The sequence below is a fragment of the Cygnus atratus genome, chromosome 6 (assembly GCF_013377495.2).
Source record: "Cygnus atratus isolate AKBS03 ecotype Queensland, Australia chromosome 6, CAtr_DNAZoo_HiC_assembly, whole genome shotgun sequence".
NCBI lineage: Eukaryota > Metazoa > Chordata > Aves > Anseriformes > Anatidae > Cygnus > Cygnus atratus.
Window position 1 is genome coordinate 36,863,000 of NC_066367.1, and position 27,098 is coordinate 36,890,097.

Genomic DNA, 27,098 nt, shown 5'->3' on the forward strand with positions numbered 1-27,098 from the left:
AAAAAAAAAAGTTTGATATGCTATTGGGACAGTTTTAGAAGTTCAGGATGGTATTGGTCACCTTAAAAAGTAAGGAGCTGGTTCTCCTTTTGTACTACAGGGCTGTTATGTTGGGGAAAAACATCAGAAACAATTCTAGTAAAAATTAACTAAGTTTTTTGTACTTCAGAAGAAAGAAACCTTTTCTGTAGAAATGGATATTCACAGGGATGAACCAAATGTGAGTCAGTCTACCACCGGTAAAGCTGAATTGTGAAACATTTGTGTCATTGCTCTGTGATTCCAACTATCTTCAATTAATAGAAAAAATGCAGGAAATTCAGGTGGAAGGAATGCATGGAAATTGAAGTCAAAGAAAATATTCGTTGTGGCCTTGGCAAAGTGAATTTTCTAAGCTGAAGTAGCTTTTAAGCAATTAGCATCTGCTGAGTGCAATTACCGAGTGACACGCAGCCCCAGATGGAGGGCTCGAATAGGCAGTGGCCATCTGGATTTTGGTCTTTGCACAGGGAATGCTCTGTTCTGGCTCTCACCTGGCCTGTGAGACAGCCCTCCCTCTGCCCTGCGTGGCACAAGCAGCCTTGAGTCACAAGGGGGGGAGACCAGTGAGATGGTTCCTCCACCTATGTCAGATCCAAAGCTTCCTGAAGTCCCCAGAGAGATTATTACTGACAACGTTGACCTTTGAGTCGGTGCCTTGCCCCTAGTTTTCCAAAATGAGGTAAGTTACTGGGCTAAAATCCACTTTTGAACCATCAGTGGCTTGATACACTCTGGTCTCCAATGGGACATATGGCTTGGGAGCCCTGGCCTCTGAAATTGCACATAGAAAATCAGCTCTTAAAGGGAGAATTTTGTCAATGGGCTTTTGTACTATTATTATTATTTTTTTTAATGCAGTGGTAAAAGGTATCAGGCCCAACCACAGAGAGAATTCCTTGAAGTAATCCAGTTTTTAAAGTGAAGCTATAGTTTAGTTCGCGAAAATCAAAGAGTAAAAATCAACTGACAACAGTTTCTGACTACTCTGTATCTAAAAATGGGCCAACCTCATCTAGTCTATTTAAAAATTGTGTATCCATACTGTTTGTATGCCAAGTTCAGCATGATGGAAACGAAAATGGTTGAGGTATAAACCCTTGGAAAACAGGGTTTATAATGGAAACAGTAATTGACTTTTAACTACCGCATCAAAAATACAATACTATAATACAAAGCCTAGCTCTTGGGATCCCAGCTCCACTTCTAACCTCAGGTTGGCAGAAAAACACCTCACCACAAAGCTAACTAATGTTTATAGTTTTTTTTTTCTTTTTTTCTTTTTTTTTTTTTTCTTGCAAAAGGAACATGGCAAGTGAAGAAAATTTATAGGAACAAAGCAAAATTGGCTAACAGTTCAAAAGTTCTCTCTTGTAAGTTTTCGTTGTTTTTCCCAATCACTGATTCTCTCTCAGCTCATAAGACTAAGAGGAGATGCCATTCTTCTTCCCTGGATGAATACTGTGTTCTTTTGATAATTTTAATCATGAAGCTTGAATCAAAACTGAGCCTTCCTCTCAGCTTTACAAATAGTTTGACTGTTCCTCCAGAGGCCACAGACTTGGTTATCCTGAAAGGACAAGATAAAAAAGACAAATTCTTTACAGCTGTTGATTTCCTCTTCCCTGTGTGACCGTGGAGAGCATAACAATGGTTCTGGGAATGGAGCAAAGTAAATCTTCTACTGATCTCATTAATGATGCTTACTAAAGATTGTCACCTTTGTTTAGTCTGAACTGGGGTGCCATTTCTGCTGCCAGTTATAATTGTCATGACATCATGACATGTTGGGTTCGGCTGAAAGTACCGGTACCAATTCTCGTTAGGGGCTGAAAAACATGGAAGATCAGGAAGTTCATTGGAGGACTGCCACTAAGCCATGGTTGAAAAAGATGGACTGTTCCATGGACATGGCAAATATAACTGGATACTGCAAGATCTGCATGCATTTTTTAAACAAATAAAGGAAAGAGAAATTCCATGGAGATCAATGTGTTTGCAGTACTTTAAAAATTCTTGTTTCTCTGTGTATCAGTATGTAATCAAGTTCATATTTTAATAGGTAATAAAGAAAAGCAGAGAACAACGCAGGAGCATTTTATGTCCATAAATGGCTTTAGTTCAGTTACAGATTAAGGAAAAAATGTAATTGCTTTGCTTTGCTTTAGGTATTGAAGATGATATACAGCCATAATCTTAGATTATGATGAAGCTGCACCTAAACTTCTGCCAGTATCGCTTGCTGCACTCATCCAGCTGCGGAGAGACTGCTGGAAGGAAAGACCATGTCCAGGGTCCCTCATCCCCGTGCCAGGATGCACAGGAGGGCTGCCAGGTGAGGTGAATGATGCTGGGAGAGTTGTAGGTTAGCATCAGCATCTGCCGTAGGCCTTCCATGCTGCCATTCCTTTTTAAATTCCTTTCTGTTTGTGAGCTGTTCAAATCCAGACTCTTCCAAATCAAGCTCCTATCACCATCTATCCATATGAGAAGAGTGGATATGCCAAAGCAATAAAAGACATTGTAATTTTTTATTCTTTCTTCCTATAGTTTCTGAGTGCATGGAAAATGCTTGCAGTAGATTACTCAATGGGCAATAGCTGTAATAGTGGTTGCGACCATACCAGCTGGGTGCCAAGGCTGAGCAACTCAAAGGTCTGTTGATGATCCCTGTTAGTGCACATATGCATGTTCAAAATGAAGAAAATTGGTCATGTATATCTCAACTATATAATTTGCCTATTTTAGGCAAATTTCCCATTATTGTTTCTCTGGGCACTTTTTTTCTTAGTTATTGAAAACCCTTCACTGCAAACTATCTTAATGATGTTAGTGTAAAGAAGATCTGGTACCTAACACAAAGGATTATTGCTAAAGCCCCTTTTCCTGGAGTGGAGGTAACTTACCTTTACTGGCATCCACGTCTTTACTCAAATACAACTCCTTTTGAAAACAATTGGGAAATTGGCAGTGCAAATACCAAATAAAGACTTCAATATTGGCCCTTTACGATGAGTGATTTATGATTTATACTTTCAACTGTATAAGCTATGCATTTCTATTCAGATTTTGAAAAACAAGCCAGGAAACAAAACAAAACAAAACAAAACAAAACAAAAACAACACACACACAATAGCTTAGTGAAAAATGTATATGGTCATGGAATGCCAGTACAGTCTTTGGCAAAGGATCAAATAATGATAAGGCTTGACTCTATAGGGATATTAACGTTGTTAAAGAAATCAATGTGAAATAATTCTGAGAACTTATGTTTAAATTATGAAAAAAATACAGCATGAATATACATTTTGCAGTTAACTGCTCCCTGTTGTTTTGGGCACTTGTCCTGCTTTAGTACAAGTTTTGAGGGGGAAAAAGCTGACTGGAGCACAAGCTACATTTCAAGTCCTATTTTAGTCTTATTTGTGATCATGGATTTCCCTAATTTTCTTATCATTTTTTCTTTGATTTGCTTTTCTAAGGGTATTATCTAGCTCAGCTTGGCACAGTTCGAGCGCACAACTGCAACCTTTTCCATGACCCAAAAGTCAGTGCCACTCTGTGGGCTGGCAGTTTGCAAATAAAACTTATCCTTAATGAAGTGTGGAAGCTCCTGTTCTTTTCCTTCCTCGGGAGACGTGCCTTAATCTCTGGCTCAGAGCCTTGTCAAATGCTGCAGTAAAGAACTGGCAAGCTCAGTGCTGCTAATGGATTGAAATCTCCACCAGGTTGTTCATTTTTTATTTTTTTGGGGAGGGCCTTTTTTTTTTTTTTTTTTTTTTTTTTTTTCCCTGTCAATACTGCGGCAGCCACAGTACTGCTCCAGTCCTCAGTCTTCTGCAATGATTGGTTAGGGAAATTAGTGACAACTCTACGGTACACGTAAGGGAAATGTATATTGTGCCAAAAAGTATCAAGGATTTGGTCTCTTATGTAGGTCAGTTATTAAGGGAAAAAATAAGATTAAAACCAGGGGCTGTTCTGTGTATTTGAAGTTCATCCTGAAGATACAAAATTGTGGTGTTTATGCTTATAACTTTTGACAGGTTCTCTAAGTCGTAGGCATTTTGTCTCTTCTATAGTAGAAGCTGAAAATGTTTGTTTTTTTTTTTTTCTTTTTGCCAGAAGGTAACCATAAGCTTCTGAATCACATATGAATTGCTTGAAAATGCTAAAATGCACTATTGGAAATTTTGATAGTCTCTTGTATTTTTTTCAGAATATGTTAGGCTAATATTGGGATTAGGGTGGCTCTTCCTAGTTCTGGCATAACAAGAGAAAACTGCATTTTTAGCAATTTGGATTTTTTTCTTATTACAGAGATGTGCTATGCAATCTCAGCTTGACTTTTCTACTGACACTGTTTTTGTGCAGCTGAAAATCAATTAGCAGAATTTATCTCTTCACAAAACCCTTTTGAATCCAGAAATCCAGACTGGACTTAGATAGGGTGCAAGAAGTTATGCACCTTTGCAGTGTGTTTTACAATAACGTGTACTGAAACCTGTTGTTTTTCAGAATTTGTGAACTTTAAGCTCAAGAAAAAAAAAAAAAGAGAGAGAGAAGGAAGAAAGGAAAAAAAGCATTTGTATATTCACTCATGCTAGAGGCAGGAATTTGTAGTGTTCCCTTAATCGCTGTTAACCTGGTTCTGTCAATGTCAATAACTCTGTGACATCTTGGGAGGAGGAAAACCCATGGGCTGATGGGTACCGAAAGCAGTTCAGTGCTAAAACGTTATCAAATAATGTATGTGAGGTAGTGCTGTGTATTCCGTGTCATAGTGCTGGAGGATTGCTGGTGTGATTACACTCATTTGAGACATAGGGGCTCCTTGAGAGAAAGCAGGCTGCCTTCATGGCAGGACGGATGGAGGGAAATGTAAAAGAGGCGTTTTCGTACTGCTGCGTTTTCATACGCCCTTGAATGTTACTGGCGGGGAATTTGGTGCAATTTATCCACCGAGCAGATGGGAAACCATGTTGGTACACCGCCTCAGTGCAATTTTGGTCTGTTTGGACTTTCAGGCAGAGCTGTAGTAGTCAGGGTCTTCCAGCAAGGAATTTACGTGTGCTCCTGATGGTTTTATGCATATTCCACCAGCACCTGTAAAATGCGGTCTCTTTATACACTAAATGTTTCTCAAAAGCTCGTTACCTACAAAGGCTGGATCCTCACCTGGTGTAAATCAGGAAATGCTCACTGAGAGCCTGGCCAAGTACATTGTGAATATTTAATGTAAGCAAAGAGCAAAGCCCCTGCTTTTGCCAGATCAAAATGTTTGCATGCTGCGTTTTAGCTGGTGTTTTCCATAGAATTGCTTTGTACCTATGGAAGGTACTGAAATACTGGAAAAACTAATCTTGAAATATTTTCATCAGCAAGAATGGTATAACCTGCTGTGGAGGATCATGGAGACCTCATGTCTCGTTATTTCTGCTCCTTAAAGGATTTCATTAAGGAAGGTGTATGAGCTGAGTCCATCCATGCACCATTGCACATAGATGGTCTAGAACCTGCACATCATCTCTGCAGCTGTCCAGGTTGCAGATTCCTTAAAAATACTTCTGAGCTGCCTACTAGAAGAAGTGGTTTGCGATCTGTAAGGACAGTAGCTAGATTTAGGATGTGAAATAGCATATAAGAACTGATCAAGCTGTGATATGTCATGCCAGTTCAGTGATTTTCTGGAGGAAAATTTTAAAAATCTATCTTTTCTTAAGGGTTGAATTTTATGTTAAAAATGTGCATTTCCAGAATAATTTGAAAGAGTAGTGAAAGACACCTGAGTCCTTGGGATTAAAAGGATTTATTTTTTTTTTCTGAAGCTCAGAGACAGGAACCATGGGAGTTGGAGAGGGAAGGCATGGGAAAAGGCCTGAGGAGAGAAATTAAAATCTAATTTGTTCAAGTTTTGCAAGGATGGTCTAAAGAAATTAAATCTAACATTAAATCTACCAAGTGATAAGAAAGGAACTGCTGGATTGGGGTGTAATGCTTTGCTGCTGGATTTTGGATGAATGACTTTGGACTTCAAGGTGCTGACTGGACCTTGTACCACTGAAGGGTATCATCACACAGTTTTTCTCTCCTCTACCTGCACAGAGCTTGATTAGTAGTGAAGGCCCAAAGTGACTAAGACATGTATTAATGTAAGGCCTCCAGCTGTAAATCAATATTTGAAATAAATGGTTTTAGCTATTCATTATGGAAACTTCATTCTGAGAATAATTATAAGTCTAAAAGTGAAAGTGAGATTTAAGTCCTGTGTTGATCTGCAGAGATTTGGCAAGCAGTGTACATACTTAATCAGTCACACTGCAGCTTCCATGCTTAAGATGGAGCTTGCAGCTTGCTTGTTCTGAGAAATACAGTATATTCGTTCATCATGTTTATTCAAATTAGGGCATCTGAGGAGTAATGACAACCTTATTTTGCAAAATTATTTGCAGTGGTTTAAAGAATGTACCTGCCAATATGAAAAATCAGTAAATCTGATCGTGGCATGTTCAACAAGAGCTCAACAGCCCAGTTTTGTACTATGCAAAATATCAGAATCCTATAGAGCAACTCATACTCCCATGATTAGCTTGTCCAAAATTTGCATTAGCATTTGAAACTTTCCATTTCTTCTTTATAAGGAAGATTCTTTGATAAATTTCTGTTATACTTGTCTCACTACATAGCAACATTCATCTACTGCACTGGAAATTTGGGCTGTATCAGAGCTGCACTAGAAATCAACATGCTAGTTACTAAATTATTTTAGAAGTTTTTTTTTTCTTTCTTAAGAAGAAACAAAGTTTTATTATTATTCCAGCTTTTGCAGAGCCATACATTTCCTTGATACTTAGAGCTACTTACATCTATCTCCTTACTGAATTTCAGTGTTACCTTTTATAACATACAGCTCCTGATTGAGTACAACATACACTGTCTGTGGCAATAGTTATTGTTTTTCTCTCTTCTTATATAGTTCTTACACGGTCCCATTAGCAGTTTCTCCTGCACCTCCTCCTTCTCAGAATAAAAAAAAAAAAAAAAAAAAAAAAGGGAAATAACAATCTTGCTCTTTTTCTCCCTTCTGAATAGGTAGGAGAAAATTGCTTGATTAGATTATAGGGTCTGTATATGTGTGTAAAGAATTTGTTGTGGGAAATCTATATTAGTGCCAAAACGATTAGTGTTAATTAATGTTCCCAAGTTTAATAACAAAAGAATTAATAATGAACAGCCACTTACTATAAAGTGTTTCCTTGACATTTCTTGTTAAAAATAAAAATTCTGACCATGTCACATAGATTTTGGGAAAGAAGAAAAAGAAAGATTAGGTAAAGAAAACATCTCACTGTAATTTAAACCATTATTTGTCTGACAGCTTTTTATCTCCTGTCTGGAAGAAATAAACATATTCAATTTTTTATTAAAATAGTTAGGCTTCGTAAGAGTATTTTTTCCCAGTGCAATAATAAATATTTATTTCTGCTAGAAACAAAGAAGTTTGTCTATGAGGCTTTTACTGATGCTTAGCCAAAGGTATGAGTCTTTTAACTAATAAATACAGCTCTTACAGACTTGCTTTCTCTTCTTCAGTATAAATTTTGATGTGTAAGTAACATTCCTACAGAGACCTGGTCATCCACTAGTATTGATCATCTGCCTCTCTGTCCTCCAAGGCATTGGCACCTTTGATTACTGTTTATGAAGGATGAAGTGCACTATATCAATTAAAGAATAGCTCTGAAATTCAGAGTTAAACCACAGCCACAGTAAATTTCCAAATAAATAACAAAGGCTTAAAGCAAGATTTTCAGACATACGGGCTGGACACTGGATGTGGCCAGAGAAGGAGTTTAACATGACCTAGCAAGCTCTTGCAAAATCCTCCTTCTGTTGCTTCTGCTCTTCCTATCCCCTGTTGTGCTCAATTGGCATTGCTTTAAATATCACCTCCTAGCCGTCAGCGCAGTGGGGCAGCGTGTCTGGACGAGATGGTAGGAGACTGGTGTTAGGCACTCAGATCAGAAAGGGGATTGCATCCATTTGGGAAAAAGCACTTGGCCAAAGTGTCCAGCACAGAGTGAAATTCCATCCTTTTGAAGAAAAAGTGCATAAAAGAAAAATACTGTCAGATGTCCATGTACTATTAAGACAGAATAATTTATACTGAATTCTGCTCTTAGTGTTTTGGTAGATCTGTATGTGCTCCGCCTATGATCTGGATGTGGCTAGGGTTTCTATGTCTGTGCTTCTGGCAAATGTGGTCACTATTTAACCCAGACTGTATTTTTGTGCTTACCATCTGCTTAATTCTGAATGTCAGATCCACAACTGGCCCGCTAGTTATTTCTATTCAGTTATTTTGAACTCGATCGGTGCAGCAGTGAGGAAAGGATGTACTGGTTATGCGAAAATGTCAGCCGAGCTCAATCTCCTCCCAAAAGCTAAAACTAAATCTTTTTGTGAAAACAAGAAAATTCTCCTACATTTTTACTGTGTTTTCTGCAATCTTGTGCATTTTTGTTTTTTGTTGAATTCAGAAAAAAATGGAACTATAATAGAAAACTCTTACAAACTCAGCTTTAACTATCTGGTTTCAATGTGCACACAGGAAATGTTTATTATGTGATTTCCAGCAATATTCTATGTTTTCAGGTGTGGAAAAACTCCAGTATGTGACTTACCCAGGAAGTGTTTAGATGAAATGGCCTATCAGATCTTGATCCTGACCATGCCACCCTTTCAGCCTTTCTGGCCAGGCTACCCATATGCCTGTTTGAATATGTCTGGTGTGTCTATATGTCTGGAGTGTCAAACAATTGGGCATGTTTTTAATGACTCACTGCACCATAGAATTCTGGGCATAACCAAGAAATACTGTGAAAATCACCCACAGTTATTTCTTGTAAGAGAAATTACTTAAAACTTTTTTATACTTCAGAGGTCTGATTCAGTCATAGTCTCAAACAAATATCATCACTGTTACCAGAGAACGTATTGATAGGTGGATTAGACAAGCAAGAGGGCTGGAAAAGAGGTCTGCTCCAAGTTTTCTGATGTACCTTGAGGACTGACGTCTGGAGATGGTAGCAGTAGAACTGCTACAGAATGAGCAGGAAAGGGTATTTCTTTGGTGGCCATAGCTCAGGTCGTGTTGCAGGATAAATGGGAGAGTCAACCCTTGAAGTCTTGAGGGTTTGACCATCTCTTGGGTCTTTGCAAGGGTAGGGAGGTCTAAGCAGCACACGTGGTCCACAGCTCCACTCTGCCCAGCCACAGGGCACAAAACAGTGTTTCCAGGGCTTCCCCGCACCTTCTTGTTTTGCTTCATTCTCAGTCATGAGACCTGAGAATGGATCACATCTCTGAGTAGCTCCTTTGAATAGGGTGCTGTGTATGCTCCATCTCTCTGAAAGGTAGCCTTGTCTGCCAGACCAGCAATGGGAGAGGGGACATGGAGATCTTACCCTGCATTCAGCATGTGTCCTCACTTTGGGGAGGTTTTTATGTGTTTCTTTCTTTCCTCTCCCTCAGGTAACCTTCTGACACCCTCAACCTCTGCTCAAAAACAGCTAAGTCAAACAAAGTACTCAGTGTTGTTGAATAAACCTGTATTACACAGAGTCTGCATGTTGCCCAGAAGCAGTTATCCAAGCTCTATCTGCCAGAGATGAAAATGTTAAGGTATGGATGATTGTAAACCATTTATTGTTTATGAATTCAAAGTCCTCTCAGATGTCCCTGGGTGCTGGATTTTGCTTATGGATCTCTGAACTAGCTGAAGGAAATGTAAAATGAAATGTAGACAGACAGCTCCCTCTTGAATACATATCCATGGAGGCTCAGGAACACTTGTTATGCTAGCAAGGGTGTGGAATAAATTACACTGAGGAAATTTGCTGTAGATCCACCTATTTTGGACGATAGGCTGTGTGCACAACGTGAAAGCCCCTCCTCAGGGAGCTGCCGTCACCGTGGTGCAGACAGGTGGATCTGGAGATGCGCGGGCTTGCAGAGTGGCAGAGGACCAGCAGATCAATATTTAATGCGAAGGCTGCTGCAGCCCCTCACATGCATAATTTATTCCTGCTTTTGGGTACAGATGGACCTGAATCAAGCCATGCATCCAGACTGCAGGGTATTAGAAGTGGGTCCAAGTGTTTCTGATTGTCCTTCCCTTCAAAATGGGGCAATTCAAAAGCTGATGTTCAACCATATCCCTCCTCCTCCCTTCACACAACACGCAGGGAAACACTTCAGGGAGGCCTTTGAAATTTGTGTCAGATTACACTGACTTTCTCTTACTGAGGGCACACAACACTTATTGCAGAACAGAATTAGGACCTTAGAAAGAATTAAGCATTTCTGATTTTGATTAAGTGCACTGACAACATACAAGCAAACGCAATCTCATAAAACAGAACTTTATTGTACAAATTGACACACAAAATAAAAGCCCATTGGGATTAAATGAAATAATCCGAAAAACACATTACGATGAGTAACCTTACCACCCTGGCTCATGTCAGCAAGTGAATATCTCTGCTTGAGATTTTTTTTCCCTGACAAACAATTAAATACCAGTGATATGATAACATGCAATGCTAACATAACAAGGTATGAGCAAGAGGGATTTGCTTTTGACTAGTTAAGAAGTAGGCTTACTAATTCACAAATTTATTATAAGATTAGCCTTTAATACCTGATAATCACCTTCGTCAAGGAAAATTTCTTCTCTTCAAAAGGCAAAGGAAATTTATAGATGGGTCTTGAGCCAGGCTTGTGGGTGGTAGACAACGTTTATGAGAAGTCCGGTCTCCCTCATGGAATAAGGGAAGAGATGCTTTGTTAGCAGGCTGGGTATAGCAGAGCAGAAACAAGACAGGCATGGCAAAAGCTCAGGAGCTTTAAGATTATTAATCTCTTCACAGAAGACAAATTTGATCTCTGTCAGACTATCCATTAATTTTGATGGAGATACTTTTAAGATCTTATGTTTGTATTTTAGTGGACCTATCACAGCTAAATACACAAGTGAAAATGTATTCTTACAGCACACACAGATGAGTATTCCCATTTCAAAGGTGATGTTGTCATACAGATACAAGAACATCAGTGTTTGCTAGAGTCTTGTTATTATCTACTTTGCAATAGGCCATCTGGACTTCAACTAAGAAAGGGCTCCCAATGTGTTAGGCTCATGCAAACATCTGGTGAAAAAAGGCCTTTCCGCCCAAGGACTTTTAGCTTGAACTAATAAAAGAGGCAAAGTGTGGGAGAGGAAAAAAGAAGGACAGAGGGGGGGGAAAAAAACAACACCAACTTTCTGCAGTCCCACAACCTTTTACTAACAGATGGAAGTTTGTCTCCTGACTCCTAGCCTAGTCCCATTGCCAATAGAGGAGTGTGTAATTGTTGTGCACGAATATATACCCGAGTCACTTGTGCAACATTACTATGAACAGGTACAAGAGTAGCACAAGCTCTGCAGTATGCAAGAAGTTACAGTACAGATGAATTGTGATATAAGCATTTGCTACATGGCTGCTATAAGCTTTAAGGTTCAAAAACAATAGGCAGATGACAAAATTTTGTGCACAAGTGTAGAATTGGGTATAAAGTTTTCCACTGTGGATATCAGGCAGTCATGTCAGTTTGGTTGCTCTTGTATTGCCCTGTAAAAAAATAGGTGAAACAAGGTTTTGAGAATCAGCAGTTGTAGAAATGAGGAGAGCAATATAAACATTGTTACCTCAGACAGAATTTCTGAAGCTTTATTTCCTATGAATTTGGGTCCCTCATTTCCCTACTACCACCAGGTACCAACATCTTCACCTTCTTGCATTGCCTCCAGTCCCTCCACAGAACCTACAAACAATGCCTCAGTTTCCCCTGAACTTCTGCTTGCACGAGAGGCTGGGCACCATGCAGAACCTTACACATGCCTCTTGGCCAAGGCCAAGACAAGAGAAATGGTGCTGTAGAGCCTTGTAAAGACGCCTGCAGCAGAGGCACTCCTTTTAATCTCCTACCTGTCTCCAGCTGCCAATGTTTGCAGAACTTACAGGAATTTAATTATCTTCAGGGCTTCTATCTCTCTATTGAATTAGATTGAAGTAAGCCAGTGAATTTTCACGTGGTTAAGGAAGGAAAGGTCTGGCAGAGAGGACTGATGTGTAAGCTTCATTTGTTCAGCATAGTTGTCCAAAAAATTGAACTCAGCAAAGTGTGGTATTTTGAAAAGTATAAAAGCATCTGAACTGTAATGAAGTTTGTCTGGTTATGAAAAAAAAAAAAAAAAGAATAAATAATGGGATTAAGTAGAGAAGAAAGCAAAGGTTAGAGGTCTTGTTATAGCAGTCTCTTCCTTGCATGACAAGGAGAAAGAGATTAGAATTCTCCATGACCGAGAATATGCTCTTCCCCGATGAAATAGTAGTTTCAAAGTCCAAACGTGAGAAAAAAAGGCTTGTTTTTCCAAAGTATTAAAGGGATCTGAGGCTCAGGGTTCTTAGTCATTTGCTTTCTATCAGTTTCTACACACCGGAGCAGGACAAGCAGGTGGGAGAGAAAGTCCTGTCCTTTAAGCCTGCAGCACCCAGTATCAAAGGTCTTTGTGGGGCTGGGACCAGGTGAGGGTCCTCCTGGAGAAGTCACAGGCAAATCCACACACCATAGTAGACAGAGAAGCAAACAGTTTTTCATGTCTTTTAAGTGGCAATTTCAAGGCTAAATGTGAATGTTCTTGCACAAAGATGTGGGCAAGAGGCCCTTTGGAAATCATTCAGCAAAGTTATAGAGCTTCCTGAACCTGAGCCAGGCAAAAATACTAGGACCTGAACCAAAAGGAAATATTTTATAGCTTGAATGCCTTTTAGCAATCATTTTTTCTATTTGGAAATGCTTTTTTCCTCTTGTAGCTTAGATGAAAAGATTAAAGTATGATAATGATGTAGTGGAACTGTCATGTTTGGCCAGGTGATAACTAAGCATTCTAGATATCCTCGTATTGGCTTTCAAGCAATCATGGATATGTATATTTTTATACTTACAATTAGGTATGTATGTACATTCCCTTTCTATTTTTTTCATGTTATTTATATATAAATATACATATATATTTAAAGGTGATGGCAGTGATACACTAAATGAATTACAAGCCCACTCTAACTCAGTTCATATGCGCACAGGGACTGCAGGATTCAAAGACTGAGGGTCACAGAATCATATAATACTTTGGATTGGAAAGGACCTTAAAGCTTATCCAGTTCCAACCTCCCTGTTACGGGCAGGGACATCTCCCACTAGATCAGTTTGCTCCAAGCCCCATGCAGCCTGGCCTTGAGCACTTCTAGGGATGGGACAGCCACAACCAATGGTCAAGGTGAGAGCTGATTTCTCAGCATATTTATTCTAAAACTCTTTCACAGATGTTATTAGAGGCCTCTCAGCTTCAGTTTTCATTGTTCCATATGGTGTGCCTTCAGCCTTCCTCCATACGTGGTCCTGGATAGGAGCTGATGGGGGCTGATCCCCTACCTCCCACTCTCAGACCTACAGCTCCACAGCAAATTTTATTCCAGCCCACAGTTTGTAATGAGGAGCCAGTCACACCAATACTATCTGTGATTGTACCTGCATTATTTATCAGCCAACGGACTTAACTCTGTCCTTTTTCTCAACCCAGCTGTAATGACTGTGTATTCAGGGTCAGTTCTCTCATCCCTTGCCAGTGGTGTGGGGTGAGGAGAGGCAGGGATTTTCCATGGCTCTCAGTGCAATTCCACTTCAGGTTTTTAGGGACTTGGATGCACCTAAGTGATTCTTAGGCATTTGTCTTTAAAAATAGAAGTATTCCTTGCAGGGAGGCGTAGTCACAGAAGCTGTAGCTCAAAATCAGTGCATGCCATATGACAGTATTAATATATAAAAACTGCTAGATGAGGAATAGGGCACAAAAAAACTGCAAGGCAGGCTGCTTGTAAGCACGGTGCTTACAAATTTGTCTGTATACTTTGACAGTCAAGCTAATTTTCTTTTTAATAATTCCATTAATAATTCCTAATAATTAGCTGATCTAATTTAGATTTTCATTTCCTAATTTCAAAGTTATGTTATTACAAATAGCCAAGGAACCTGGCCCTTAAAAATGGTGATAATATCCCAACGACCTGGGACCACTGTTGGAGAAAAGATTTCGCCTGAAAGGGTTTCAGGAAGTTACAAAACTCCTTTACATGGCCTGTTGGATCTGTGTATGATTTCCAACATTACACAAAATAAATACCAGGAGACTGGTGTGGTTTATACAAGAGTTTATAGAGAAAAAATCCACCCACCAGCTCTCTTGCTGAGGATTACAACCAGGTCTCTGCTGCCAAGTTCTCTGTTTAGGTAAAGCATGAGAAAATCTGCCATTTTTTTAGAGTCACAAAAGGGGTGCTACGGGGGGGCAGTGAGAAGCTGACAGCTCTTGCTGCTTAAAAGGCAGCTGTTCCTTCTCAGGTACTATTATTAATAAACCCTAAGGTAATGTTTGCTCTGAAATATGTCTAATTGAAATAATTTACCCTAACCCTTAGAGAATTATGAAACTGTTTTCATCATGTTCACACACAGCAAAATAATTATGAGATGCCATATGGAAAAGACATCATGTGGTATATGTATTTCTGAATGTATACTTTTTGAAATGGTTCCCACAGATAAATCATATAGCTAATTTACAAAGAGGAGGTGGATAGTAGTTCTTAAGTATGCAGTTTAAGTTTAAAATGTTTTCAGCCTGGGTAAATTTACAGTGGTGATGACATGCAGTAATTGCACTGATCACAGGACATATATCACAGAAGATGTCGATAGCACCATTAACTTGCTCCTCACAAAATGGAGCAGGGAAATTCTGCTTGTGGTGCTCCGCTGCTGTGATGCGGCACTGCTCAGAGTTACGGGTCCTGCTTCATTGTAAAGTTCACCCAGTTGAGGCACAGGCAAGGAACCACTGCCCTGGCTGCCTGATGGTGGAGGTCTGTCTGAGCCTGGGGGGTCTACGGTGTTTTTTCCTGAGGCCCAATGGGCAGCAAGTTCTGTCCGAATTACAATCTCCAGCTTCTGATGGATAGGACACATCACCTAAGGGCAAGTCAAGCCCTTGTGATGCTTCCCCATCACCAGGGTGTCTCTGGGACCTTTCTGGTTTGCATCCAGAAAGCTCTGAGCTGGTACCTAAGCAAAGGGAACACTCTCTCCCCATAAAACTATTTTGAGCAAAGCCCACAAGAGAAATGTTCATGGTGTTCTTATGATTTTTATGTTGGTCTTGAAGTTTTTACAAAAGGTTTTATTCTTAATCTCTACTCACCAGCATTATCATGCTTATATATAATGTATCTATATATTTATGCAGAGCTGTGTGCTTCATTAGATGTGGTAGCAGAATTCTGTAGGGCACCTCTTGGACCTTTTCCAGAAATAATTGTGGTAGATGATGAGACATCTGAACCATCAGGAAAAGAACCTCAGAAGTTTTGAAGGTGCTTTTTGAATAAGGAACTCTTATTAACATTTCTAGAAATCTGGCTGGAGATCAGGCTTTCTTGTCAGACTTCTGGTAGTTCTTGTTTCCAGATGGATGGAAGAAAAATAAGAGAATAGCTTATTACACCCGTTCTGTTTTATGTCCGATGTGAAACCAGAAAGTGAAGAAGACAGACAGAAATCTTGTTCTGTCCAGTCCATTCCCTTTATTTTAATGACTCAAAAAAAACCAACCAAACAAAAAAAACCAACAAAGTGGGGAATCTCTACTTTCAGCAGTTCAAATTGTTTTGTTATGTATTGTGTGTATATTTTGCTCCTATATTTTGTTGAAACTAGCTCACCACTCACTTCTGTAATTATTTCTATGCTGATTGGTGAAATAGTTGAAAGATGTTTTATACAAGGACAAATTCTCCCCAAGCACTCTATTTTGCGAGATCTATAGTGATGCACTGCAACTGCAGTGTTTATCCCCCAGTAATGACAGCATTATCCTGCATTACCACTCTAGGTAGTGTATTTGTCAACAGCCAGCTACTGATGAGTACAAGGAAAATATTTACCCAGCTTTTATTCCATAGCTTTACCCCAGTAATGCCGTTTCAGGAGGACCACACTGTATTTTTCAGATTCGTGATACATAAACCAAAAAAGCCATGGCATTTCTGTGGCTGTAACACCAGTCCTGAAATGATCATCTTTAGATATAGTAATTATAGCAATTTTGATTTTAAATGAAAAGAAAAAGAAAAGAATAAAGAAGTGATATTCCCCACAAATACCTAAAAAAGGGAGTTTTCTAATACCCTCACTGTATGCAGAGCACTGGGGACGGCCGTATTTGATGACTCCCTAATCTTCCCAGGAGTAACCACATATGCTAATATTTACTCACTATGTCTGTACAGAGACAGTATCTGAATGCTGCTGAAGCATTAATGTGCAAGTATTTAATCTGAGCTTTTCTGCCATGGATAATTCCTGGGAGCCGCCTGCACTGGAGAGGTAGCTGTGCATCCTCCTTCTTTCTGTCATTCCTGCTTTTGGATGAGAAATGTGATGCTCTTTCTCCATCCCTAATGTTGCACAGACGAAAAGGCATGTTCCCCTTTTAGCAACTTCCAGTCATTTGTTTTTATGCTCACTGAAGGTGTATTGCATTCTGTGCTATTAAAGTGCCCTAAACCAAAAGTAACATTTTTTTTTCTTGCGAGTTACAATAGATTATTATTTCACTACAGTATCCGAAAGCATGAAATAGAGATTTATGATACCTCTGTGTTTTCCACTTCACTTCATGTAATGCAGGGAAGGTAAAGTGTCTCTGGCTGCACAGTATCCCTCTTTCTTTTTTTCTTTTCTCTCCTTTGAGCTGTGTGCTGCGTGATTAGAGGATAGTGAGAAGGTCACTGACCAAACTTTATCTTTCACACAGTTTCCCACAGCATGTATTCCTCCTAGGAAACATTTTCTCAGCTCAGGTTATTTCCAGAAATGTTCTCAAACTATAAGAACAGTCCTTGCAGTAAAACATTTCATTCCCACTTTTTATCCTTTATCTAGCAGCGCAGTGTTGACAGCATTTATGTTTCTTCTATTGACTGGGCCAAGAACAACAGGATTAATGAGGTTGTCTCTTCATGAGTGCATTATATTTTTTCCTCTGACCTTTCAAACATGGGAATCTTCTGTTTGCAATATTTCTTAGGGAAGGAAAACCCCTCCTCGCCGGGGCCCGTTTTGATGGGGGCCACCAGGGTTGGAGCCCGGGTTCCCCAGTGTTTGGGGCACCCCGTGCGAGGCTCCATGCCTCATGCTCGGCGGCGTACGGGCCGAGAGGAAGCTGTGAAAAAGCAAAGCAGGGAGCAGCTTTGTTTCCTTGTGCTTTAAAAGATTGGCCGGAGGACGTAGGATATTTTAAGGACTTTCTCAAGCTCTGAAATTGTGATTATAGATCTTGTGCAGCTGCCTGCAGACTGTCTTATTGCAGGAACTGCTCAGGAGCTGGGTGGACACAGATCTGCTCTTTTTTATTTTTTTAATTTTTTTTCCAAAGGATTGCATATGTTCAGGCTGGGCAGGCAGGGGAAGGAGTTGTTGCTGGGATTGCAGCCTTCCACAGAATGCTCTTGCGCTTTATCTTTCCTCTTCCTGATTATTTTTGACACTGGGTAACTGGAACGCAATCAAGATAGGATCATTTCTAAGTGCAACAGGACAGGGAACGTGAAGAATTTTCCCAAGGATGGGAGCACAAGTATCTTTAAACACAACAAATAACTTTGCACATATGACATCTTTTAGTTAACCTCCTCAAAATACGTCAATTAGATAAGCTTACCATAATTAAATTTTTGCATAAGATTGTTAAGGGTGACTTATTCTCATTTTTCATCTGGGGATATGGAGGGACAGAGAGTCGGAAAAATTCCCACTTGCCCCAAAGCTGTAATACATGTGCATGTCTCTAAGATATTATTTTTTCTCTTGGTGGGGAAAGAAGCATCAAAAATGTGTGCACTCACATGTTGCATCTTTTGGGATAGTAGAGCCTTTACAGAAGAAAAGATACTTTAGTGTCAAGAAGCCACTTGACCTCCTCCAAAGGTAGAGGGTAGAGAAATTGGCTTGATGTTTTGGAGAGGGGGATGGAGGAGGGATAAGTAGAAGTATTGTATGTGTGTACATAGAGATGTATGAATATATAAATATAACCGCTGCAATGATTTAAAAATAGCTATAAAATGAAGTGGAAAGAAGAAATATTGAAACACTTGCAGAATATGGTTTCCATAGGTGTGGAGCTATGCTGCACACAAGAAATTCATCTGCTATGCAGGAAAAACAGCACTTATCTGCTGATTTTAAGAGAAAGCACAGTGCCCAGGGGACTCTCTCAGAGCCCTCCAGTGCTGGCTTTGCTTGCTGTCCCTGGTGCCGAGGGCCACGATGCTGGGCTGAGCTCCAGGCTGTGGTCCAGCAGGGCCAGAGCTCAAGCACCCGGCTTGGGTTTTAAGCAAGTTTGAGATCTCTGTGTGTAGATTTAAGTCATTCTGGAACTCCAAGAGCGAGCTAAACGGGTCGTGTAGACATCACCATATTCATCCATGTTATGCCTAGGAAGAGAACAGAAATAAAGATTCCTGTCTCCTTGCTGTAGCGATTTAAATAATCCCATGTATTAGCTCTGGAAACAGGACAGGATGCTTTTATGGCAAGTTAAAAAGTCATCAGAGAACCTAAGATGTTTCTGAACAGCTCATCAGAGTAATATTTCATGAGATTTTGAAATATTTCATGCTGAAAATAATGATGCTTATACTGTAAAGAAGGTAATTCCCCTGCGCACTCTCCTCAGGCACTGGCAATAGTCACTTGCAAGTACCAGGAGACCACTACTTGGAGGTACTTACGATATCCAAGATTTAAGCATGAGCATATTCCATGCTTTAAATTTGTGTTTCCTGGCTTTCAGAGCTTTGAGTTTTGTTGCTTGAACTCTCGTTTCCTCCTTTCAGGATTTCTATTGTAGCTGAACTCGAGAGAGCACTTAATAAGTCTGCTTTTGCTTTTGTCAGCGTTTAGAGCCATTAACTGTACACACCTCTGACGGGGAAGTTCTTGTATTCTATGTTTCTCTTCTAATAATGTACACAGAAGCCTAGTTCTGCTGACTTCTACTGTTATTTAGCTAGAGTAACGTGATAAAGCTAATGAAACTGCAATTTGCTTTATGTTCCTTTAAGCAATTGAGCTCCCTGCCATTCACTTGTAAGATATTCTCATAAATCCTCGAATGAAAATAATTTTTGGGTTGTAACCCTCAAGACTTTAAGATTTTAAAATCCTGACACTTCAGGATTAAAAAAGAGAAAAAAAAAAAAAAAAAGAAAAAACAACGCACAAAGACAACTGTATCTATCTGTGAACAGTGAATACGTTTGTGTAGTTTCCCTCATTTGCATTTGTTGGTAATTAATTAAAAAACATGAGTTTAATTAAACTTGGAGTTAGGGGATTCATTAAAATAAAAACAAAAAGCATTTCAGTTAAAAATGTAAAATAGTTTGTTCAGTGGAGTTAGCTGGTGCAGCTTAAGGATTTGCAGAGAAATACCGGCAGTACTAAAACGTCAGGGACCGCCAGAGCGCACGGGTAGAGGAGAGCGGCTGAGCAAGGAGCGAGTGTGCACTGGCAGCAAGCAAATTTCATGCTTTGGGTCCTTGAACTGATATAAGTGCATTTGCCATCAGGTTCTTTCTGGTCTGAGTCTGCAGCTGTGAAAAAATGACATCCATACAGGTCCAAACAAGAGGGTTGCAGACTAAATGAAGGTAAGATTTTTAAAATAAATGACAAACTTATAAAAGATGTAAAAAAAAAAAAAAAAAATGACGAGGAGCCTTAGGGAAATAGATCTCACTCATGCAAACTCTGTAACTAAATTAAACTTATTTATAATATCACGAGAAGTCCTTTCTCTTTCTGATCCCTTTTAATCACAACTAATTGTCTTAAACATTTGTTTTATTTTTGCCCTTTTTTTTCCCCACCCTTTGGAGCAGGGAAGGGGGTTTACTTTTTTAAGAAAAGACATATTATTCTGTTGTTGAAAGTAATAATAGAAAAAAAAAAAAGATAATTAAACCTAATATTTATTAAACATTTTTCTAACCTGCTCTCTTTGTTTCTGCCCCTTTGGCAGGGCTGGGCTTGTCTGACCAGCAGAAGAGAACAGACCCTCTTTAGGGAATCCTCCCATGCAGACAGCAGAAGTTTTGCAGATTTGGTGGGCACAGGCCACAGGAGCTAACACAACATTTGCTCAGTTACATTACTGTGCCTGTGGGGCTGGAGCGCTACTGGAAAAGGAAGCCTCTCAGCAGGATTTTCTGATTTTTGGTCAAACTGACCTCAATTTTTTTTTTTTTCTACTTTATACTTCTCTTGAAGTAGTTAATTTGGGGAGTAAACAATTATTATAATGATATATAATACTCACTAAGAAATTCCTAGTTGTATTCATCAGATTCAGTTTCCTGTTTAATTAAGATACAACATGAATATGAAATGTGTACTAGCAATCCTACACTAGTTAGCCTAGGGATGTGTTTTGAGGGTGGCTTAGTACCTATGTGCAGTATGTTGGGCAACAACTGTGAGCGTGAGAAGGACTGGATGTAGGAAAAAACAAACACAAAACCTATGTTGGATCTTTGAGACAAGGAGCTGCTTATGGGTGCCTGTTTCCTGCACCGCTGGGTGGGAGGGCTCCTGCATTAACCAAACACCTACGCCAGCCACGGTGCAGGGAAAGGTGGACCAGGGAGCAGATGCTCCACAGCTGAAGCCTTTCAGAGGAGACACCTACAGAGCCCCTGGCCTTATGGGATAACTGAATCGCACATAAATAGTCTTTAAAGGGAGCATTGTCTGTCTTTTTTTTTTTTTTTTACCAAAAAAAAAAAAAAGAAAGAAAACTAAGTGGGTTTTTGTGTGTGGGTAAAGTAAATACGGTTAGAAAGACATGACTTGTTAAGAGCTTTCTTGAGGACCCCACACTCACAAAATCTTTTAGGTCATGTGTTTGCTTTCCGAAACATTTGGTAAGTAATAAGTGCCAAGGGACTATATGCACTCCATCTGGAATTAGCAGATTCCTCTTTGTTCAATTGTTCCTAAATTTGGAACCAGCTGACTTGCTTAAAAGTATTTTGATTTTCTTTTAAATAAATATGGGAAATAAACATAGCCCAGGACCTTCAGAGAGGTGCATTATTAGTCTTCTCCCTGGCTCCATGAGCTGCCTAAGTCTTAAAGAGGCATTTGCCAATTCTGATGCTTGCTGTTGCTTTATGTTAACAATTTGTTTGGAGTGGCCCATCATTTTTGCTTCCCTTTTATAAATAGTATCAAAGAAATCAGAGATGGAAAAAGAACTATTAGGTCATCGAATCCACTCCACTGCCAATGCAGGCTTGTTCCCTACAGTGTACTTTTTCCATCTCTTTGTCCAGGTTAAACTTGGAATTAAGTTTAAGAGCCTGTAGGTCTGATGAGAGGTACAAGAGCAAGTGGAGATTTTACTCTTTTCTTCTCTCTTTACTAGACAAATGTCTCATTTCTATCTCCACCTTACCCACAATAAAGAAAAGTCATGTCAAAAAATCAAGTACATGCTTTCTCTTTGCAGGTGTTGTAGATTACTACTTTATCCCTGTTAAAATTTAATTTTTGCTTGGGGAAAGCAAAAAATGAAGAGAAAAGCAACACTTCTCCTCTCTTCCCTGGTGTTCTATAACACCAAAGACTAAGAGCCTGAGACCAAACCACCTGCTTGTCCAGTAGGCTTATGAAAAGATATTGTTTCCTTGAGGGCCTTTACAAATGTTAAAAACAAAATAAAACAAAACAAAAAAAAAACACTGTCTCCTTTAAAATAAATAAATAAATAAAATGCAAATACATGTGAGCAAACACTTTAAAGAATTGAAAGAACACCCTAGAATCACCTGAAATTGCACCAAATTCCTGATACAGAACTCATCTGGGGGGCCATTTGACACTGCAAATATTTTCAATGAAAAGCTTGCAAATCAAAGCTCAGAAAGGTTGTCCAACGTCGTTACACTTGGCACGCAAAGAATTATTAAGAGGTGCAGATCTGTAGATTTGGGATCACAGCCTAAGATATTCAGTCTGTATATGTTGGTCTGCGTCCATGGATTCGAGTGGAACGATGCCTGTTTACAACAGCTGAAGACGGATGATCTTCTCTCTCCACTGACTGCAGAGAAGCTTAGTGAGACTTGCTTTCCTAAGTCAGAGCTGGCCTTTGTGAACTGTGCCTCACGATTCATTACAGAGCAGGATCAAGGTCTTTACCTTGTTCATGGTTGCTCAGAATTTTGTTTCATCCAACATTTGTTCAAAATATAAGCAAACATTTTATTCCTGCTTCAAGCTTTTATAAGAGTGGAAGCAGTGCAGCACAAGCAGATACATATTTTCTGTATGGCTACAAGGTCTTTTTATTTGGTCTAGTTACACATCTGTAACTATTTTACCAACTTATGTATTCATATGTATGGTAAGTCAAAGGAGCTTAAGTTTTCAGTTCTTACACTGAGTCACAATCATTCTGTTTTGTAGGTTGCTTCCTATGCATCATGTTTCAGCAGCCTAAGGGCTTCTCTAAATCATTATTCTTGTCTCTCCTAGCAATACAGAACTTAAACTTTAGTCAAACATTGCATGGGCTAGGGAAAAAACCTGATGAAAACTTCTTTTCCTTTGTCAGTCAATCCTTATTCTGAAGATCAAACCCGTATTTCCTCTGTGTGCTTGGAGAAGGTATATTAGTGGGATGAAGTGCCAACAGCACTCAGACGGATCTGTTGAAGATATCGTTGTTTGGACTTGACCAGAACATGTCAGTACTGATTGGTCCTTTTAAAATTTAAGGTTATGTGTAGGTGTTCAGGAGTTGCACCAAAGATTCATGGAGACGAAGATGTCTGCGTACACCTTAGATTAGCACATCTTAATTCTTCAAAGCAAATGAGCTCTCAGCTTTAAGAAACATGGTACTGTGGACTACCAGCTGTAGTTGATATATGCTATTATATATATTTATATTATATGTATGTTTATGTTAGGAAATATTCAGTAGAATTTTGTGATTTGAAAAGACAGACATTTGTTGTCTTCTGTACCTGCAATGAGTAAAAATATCTGCTATGAAAGGTGTTGGCATTTGTGGAAATTTTCTGAAAATGTGTCCTCCTCAAGGATTTTTGGATGACAACAAAAGAAATATTCACTCTTGTTCCCAAAGAAATTAATTAAAACATTGCCGTTAACACCTATGGGAGGACAGAACCCCAAATAGCTATATAAATGAAGAATTTGTGGTTTCTTTTTGATTATTTATAAATGGTTTTTATTGGTTATTATTTATAAAGTTGTTAAGAACAACTTTGTTATGAAAATAAATTTGTTATTTGTATCTTTGTATTTGTATTGGGCCTCTCGCTACAAGAAGGACGTGGAGGTGCTCGAGAGAGTCCAGAGAAGGGCGACGAGGCTGGTGTGGGGTCTGGAGAACAAGTCTTACGAGGAGCGGCTGAGGGAGCTGGGGTTGTTTAGCCTGGAGAAGAGGAGGCTCAGGGGAGACCTCATCGCTCTCTATAGGTACCTTAAAGGAGGCTGTAGAGAGGTGGGGGTTGGTCTATTCTCCCACGTGCCTCGTGACAGGACGAGGGGGAATGGGCTCAAGTTGTGCCAGGGGAGGTTTAGGTTGGATATTAGGAAGAACTTCTTTACTGAAAGGGTTGTTAGGCATTGGAATGGGCTGCCCAGGGAAGTGGTTGAGTCGCCATCCCTGGAGGTCTTTAAAAGACGTTTAGATGTAGTCCTTAGTGATATGGTTTAGTGGAGGTTTTGTTAGTGTTAGGACAGAGGTTGAACTAGATGATCTTGGAGGTCTCTTCCAACCTAGACGATTCTGTGATTCTGTGATCTTGTAAGTTTTTTATGAAATGAATATGCTTATGCTTCATGTTTTATAGTTTTTTATATGACTTTCTATGCTCCTAAATGTCATTTAAATTATAAAAATTACTGATGGATGGCAAAAGTCTTAGTAAACAATGGTAAAATGGACAAAAAAGCAAACAGACATATCATACAGTAGATGAAGCAAATCCAAATTTTAGAACAAAGGAAAATGTTATCAAAGTTTCGATCCTATAAACCATGGTTTCTTTTAATGGGCTTGAAGGAAGGCCCCCTTGGCAGGCCAGGGTATTGCATCATGTTGTAGTTAGAACTACTGACTTGATTCTGTGCTGTTGTTTGTGGAGATGACTAAGTTGTCATTTTTAATTAGCTTTATGCTCTTCTCAAAGGCTAATTACTTTACTTTTTATCAAGATTACTTGATTGGCAATGACAAGGGTGCCATGGTTACGTATTTTTAGAGAATTCCCCAACCTGCACAATTATATGATTTTCTGTTCCCCCTGGATTCTTTGTGCAGTAAAGCCTTTAGCAAAGTAATGCTTAAAAAAACCACCATATTTACTATTGATATCAGAAAAAAAAAAAGTATTTTTTAATTATTATTTTTTTATTTTATTTATTTTTGGCAGGAAGGCCATTGCTAATGTATTTAGTCAGTGTGAAAAGCCATTACCCTTAGTTTACCTCTCTGTCAGTGACACTAGTGCTGCTCTGTTACCTTCGTTGAAGTTACCTCAGGCAAACTGAATTTGAGATGTGAAGCTTTTCTTTTTTTTTTTCCTCTCTACAGTTGTGTATCCTCCCCTGTCATCATGGAAATCTGGACCGACTTCAACACATACTTATTTCAAAACCTACAAATAAGGCAATCAGATACTGATGTTCAGAGCATTTACCTCCCTGTTTACCCAAATTTTGTTGAAGAGCCCTTGAGATAAGTAGGAGTGCTGCAGCCACAGGTGAAATCTCTCCTTTCTTTAGCCACCTGTAGATTACTGTGATATATTCTTGTTTGAAACGGCAGCTGCCCAAAAGGAGGTGCTTGTGTGAATGCTACCTTGAGGGGGGAGACAGTGCAAGGGAGGATGAAAACTTCTCTGACATTTTTCAGAATACAGTTATGCCCTGAGAATCACTACTTTACTCCTGTTCCGCAACACATAAATACACATCAGCTGTGTGGTAAACCAAATTCTCTCAGGAGCTTGTCCTGAAAGAGGAAAAGACATGATGATTTAAAGGCTACATCTGCAGTTCTTGCAGCTGCTTCGGTTCCTGCTGCTGGAGGAAAATTCCCTGCATCAACAGCCTCTTGACGCAGGGGCTTGGAGCAGCTCCTGGGGCAAAAACCCAAGGGAGTCAAGCACTGTCACTAGTCTGTTGGACAGGAGAGGAGTGGGAAGCCACCATGCAGCTCACAGGAACGCGGTCACTTCTTCTGTCAGATGCCCCTTCTGGCATTACCTTTCCTGCTGCGTTGCAAGTGGAAGAGGACTCCAACCCATGTAACACTAGTTGCATTCTCCAGAATCTATGGAAAATAAGATTAGACCAGGCAACTTCCTAAACAAAGTGAAGGTCAGCATGGTGTGGTACTGGCTTGGCATACCCTTGTATTAAAACTCACAGGAGGAGCTGTTGAGGGCTGTGAAGCCTGCTGGAATGTCTTCAGTTGTAGGAAACACGTGCAACATTTCTATAAGAAGGCAGCTGAAGATGTGAGGATGTTCTGGAATGAAGGCTTGCACAACCTCTGTGTTTTGACGTTATTCTCCTCGATGATTGACTGGGAATGTAGCAGCTCCAGCTACCGCAGCAGTGCGGTGTGATTCCTTCCAGCCTATGTGTAAAAACCACCTTCGTACTAAACATTGCTCCTCCTTAACAAGCTAGTAACACATCTATGATTTCAGTAATTAAAATAAGTTTTTATTGCTTTTTGCTTATATTAACACCCCAGAGCAAGCAGACAGACAAGTCAGGTAGGCCAGCAGTTACCGGGACTCTGGGAACAGGGCTTAGGCTCCCTGCTTCCTCTGCAGTGAGAAAAAGAGGCAGGACCAGATGCTAAATGTATTAAATGCCTTAATCCTATGGAATTTGATGGAAATTGGTGCCTAAATACTGTGGAGATCTATTTTAATCTCTATATACCTTAGTTCTTCACCTGTCATATAAGGGTAATAATTATACAGCGAAGTATAACAACAAATGCAATAAGGAAAACAAAGTGCTCAGCTACTATAATCGCTAAATGTAAAAAAAAAAATATCTAAGGAAGACAATATGCTTATTTCTTTTTTATGAATCTTGTTTATGTAGTACTATCCAATTTTAGAGAGGAGTGTTTACCTGCTTGTTGATTAATTTACAGTTGTGTTCCCCAGCTGCAATCAGAGCACAGTTTCTCTTTCAGAAGTTTATTAAAAGCAAGCATCAAAGAGAAGGTAAGGATGCAACTCAACTTTTAGAAAGCAGAAGAAAAGTATTTATTCCTCAATGCAAAACTGAGGCTTTTTAACTTCTAAGCTAACTTTCAGCATCTCAGCTTTCTATGTGGAACCTTGCTTCCAGTAAAAATAAATGATCCCACATTCCGTCATGATAACATATGCTCATGCAGAGCTCAAAATTAGAAGGAATATGAAGTGTTCTATTAATTGCATGAATGTTGATTGTTAAAATCATGTGCTAATTGGTAATATCTGTGTGCAGTAGGTTCCTGCAATATGTGTTAGATTACATTAACTGTGCTTGTGACTCAGATATCAGGCATTATGCATTTTATAGAAGGATTTAAAAAAAAAAAAACAACTTTGTGTAATTAGGTTCTACAGACTATCGGTGTAGAAGACTTAGTGGAAGATTGTGTAAAGGGCATATGAAGTTAGAGGCATGAACAATACTGAACTCTAAAGATGCATCTGCTCCTCTTTCCCATGGTGTGCTTTCCCTCAAACACTCTCCAAAGTAATTCTCACCATGTTTGCCTTTA

The 27,098-nt window shown here is 39.4% G+C and overlaps 1 long non-coding RNA gene across 3 annotated transcripts; it reads left to right on the forward strand.

The window, feature by feature from the left end:
• The first annotated feature begins 604 nt into the window (after nt 1-604).
• On the forward strand, nt 605-26,550 carry LOC118252633 (uncharacterized). 3 transcript variants are annotated; one of them, XR_004780196.2, is made up of 6 exons: nt 605-721; nt 2,208-2,374; nt 9,575-9,724; nt 19,834-19,914; nt 23,625-23,773; nt 24,894-26,550. It is a non-coding gene; the product is annotated as an uncharacterized LOC118252633 (long non-coding RNA). The 3 variants fall into 3 exon arrangements; XR_004780197.2 differs by lacking the exon at nt 23,625-23,773 and having other exon boundaries at nt 24,894-26,469; XR_007708509.1 differs by lacking the exons at nt 19,834-19,914; nt 23,625-23,773 and having other exon boundaries at nt 24,894-26,469.
• Nucleotides 26,551-27,098: the final 548 nt, after the last annotated feature.